Here is a 3,219-nt window from a genome sequence, read left to right on the forward strand (position 1 = left end):
GTGCAACCTTCTTTGATGAGTTTACTGAACTGCTGTCTGTAATCTGTATTGATTTTGACTGTGTTGTTATTGTTGGTGATTTTAATATCCATGTTGATAATCCCCAGGACAGAGTCTATAGAACTATGTGGTGTCCTTGATAACTATGATCTGACTCAGCATGTGACAGGACCCACCCACAACAGGGGGCACACTCTGGACCTCATCATCACCAAAGGTGTAAACATTTCCAAGGTTGCTGTGACTGATGTTGCACTCTCTGATCATTTCTGTGTTTTCTTTGAGAGTGCAATCTCCTTGCACACAAATGTCCAAACCAAGGTTGTGACAAAGCGTTACATCTCTGAAAACACCAGTGAACTATTTATTCAGAAGTTCTCCTCCACACCAGCCCTCTCTGGATCTCAGCCAATGAGCTTGTAGATGGCTTCAATTCTAAAGTTAAACATGTTATTGATGCCATTGCACCCACTAAAGTGAAGGTTGTCTCGGGGAAGCAAAGATCTCCTTGGAGAAATGCTACGCTGGTCAGAATAGAGAAACGAGAGTGTCGGAAAGCTGAGCGCAGGTGGTGAAAAACTAATCTCCAGGTTCACTGTGACATCTATAAAGAGAGACTTCGCAATTATAATTTGGAACTTAGAAATGCAAGGCAGTCATTGTTCTCTGACATCATAACCAAAAACAAGAACAACACACGCGCCTTATTTGCTGCCGTCGACAGGCTAACAAACCCTCCAGTGTCGGTAGCTGCTGAGCTCCAATCCACCGGCATGCAATCAATCTGCCTCCTTTTTTACTGACAAAATTCAGAAAATTAGACAAGCAGTCAGTGCCTCCACATCAACCACAGGATATGTGTTGTCCCGATCTCTGAATAACATCCATTCAAATATCATGACACAATTTCATTCAATCGACCGTAGAAGCCTAGAAGACATTATACAACATCTGAAGTCATCCTCCTGCTGCTTGGATATTCTACCAACACACTTTTTCAAAAATATTTCAAACTGCATGACCACTGATCTCTTACATATTGTAAACACATCCCTTCTCTCAGGTGTCTTCCCACAAGCCCTAAAAACTGCAGTTATTAAACCGCTCCTAAAGAAGGCTAGTTTAGACTCCGCAACAATGAAAAATTATAGGCCAATATCAAACCTCCCATTTTTAAGTAAAATAATTGAAAAGCGGTTTTCCAACAGCTGAACAACTTCTTGACCGTAAATAACTGCTTTGATGTTTTCCAGTCAGGCTTTCGACAGCACCACAGCACTGAAACTGCTCTTGTTAAGGTTTTCAACGACATCCACTTAAACATAGACAATGGCAGAAGTTCAGTCTTAGTGTTACTGGATCTCAGTGCTGCATTCCACACGGTCGACCATGCCATACTCCTAGAAAGACTAAACATCTGGGTGGGACTCTCTGGCACAGCACTTAACTGGTTTGAATCCTACTTGAAGGACCGAGAATACTTTGTGTCTGTAGCTCATTACACATCAGAGCTGACTAAAATGACATGTGGTGTTCCCCAAGGTTCAATACTGGGGCCTCTTCTGTTCAACATCTACCTGCTTCCACTAGCTCAGATTATGGAAAACAACAAAGTGTGTTATCATAATTATGCAGACGACACACAAATCTACATAACTATGTCACCAGGGGACTATAATCCCATACAAGGGCTGGGTAACTGCATTGAACAAATCAACAACTGGATGTGCCAGAATGTTCTTCAATTAAACAAAGATAAAACAGAAGTAATTGTTTTTGGTACCAAGGACGAACAATTGAAAATCACCGCTCAGCTTCAGTCACTGATGTTAAAACCCACAAACCAAGCCAGAAATCTAGGTGTAGTTATGGATTCAGACCTCAACCTGAACAGCCATATCAAGACAATTACAAAATCAGCCTCCTATCACCTGAAGAATATATCAAGGATTAGAGGACTTATGTCTCAACAGGATGTGTAAAACTTGTCCACGCATTTATCTTCAGCAGACTGGACTACTGTAACGGTGTGTTTACAGGTCTCTGTAAAAAGTCCGTCAGAAAGCTGCAGCTGATTCAGAACGCTGCAGCTCGAGTCCTCACTAAGACCAGGAGGGTGGATCACATCACTCCAGTTCTGAGGTCTTTGCACTGGCTTCCTGTCCAACAAAGAATTGACTTTAAAATCCTGCTGTTGGTTTACAAAGCACTGAATGGTTTAGGGCCAAAATACATCTCTGATCTGCTGCTACCTTATGAACCATCCCGACCCCTCAGGTCGTCTGGGACCGGTCTACTTCTGTTCCCAGAGTCAGAACTAAACATGGAGAAGCAGCGTTCAGTTGTTCTGCTCCACATATCTGGAACAAAGTCCCAGAAAGCTGCAGGTCTGCTGAGACCCTCAGCTCATTTAAATCAAGATTGAAGACCTTTCTGTTTGCTGCTGCCTTTAATTGAACCACATTCAATTAATATATTCATCAATTTCCTGCATTTCTGCATTTTACTACTGTATTTTATTTCTTGCACTGTTTTAAAAAAAAATGTTTTAATGCAATGAATGTTCTTAATTGTTTTTAAATCTCCTTTTCTTTTGCCTTGTGTTTTGATGCTTTTAATGGTTTCATGTGAAGCACTTTGAATTACCTTGTTGTTGAAATGTGCTATACAAATAAACTTGCCTTGCCTTGCCTTGTTATCTCTGTCAGTACTGTCAGTACTGTTAGCTATGTTAGCTCTGTCAGCATTGTTAGCTCTGTTAGCTATGTTAGCTCTGTCAGCATTGTTAGCTCTGTTAGGCTATGTTAGCTCTGTCAGCACTGTTAGCTCTGTCAGCATTGTTAGCACTGTTAGGTCTGTTAGCTCTGTTAGCACTGTTAGCTGGCTCAGCTGGCTCCATGTTGAGAGCCGTTAGAGGCAACAGAAACACTCCCAATCTCATATTTAGCATCTTAAAGACTTCAGAGGTGAAGCATCGACCAGCAGCCACATGAGGAACTTTAAACTATTCAGACCTAAAAGCAGCTTTTTGATTGGTGTTCATGCATGTATAGAAGACATCCTGCAGGTTTATGGTGTTTCTGGGACAAAGTTTTGCTTCATGAAATATTTTTTATGGCCCACAGAGCCCACATAGTCATAAAGAGAGAGTTTGTTAAAAAGAGTCTTGACATGCATCTTTTCAACAGACTGAACTCTCTGCTGCTTTTCATTTTCTGG

The sequence above is a fragment of the Melanostigma gelatinosum genome (assembly GCF_949748355.1).
Source record: "Melanostigma gelatinosum genome assembly, chromosome: 2".
NCBI lineage: Eukaryota > Metazoa > Chordata > Actinopteri > Perciformes > Zoarcidae > Melanostigma > Melanostigma gelatinosum.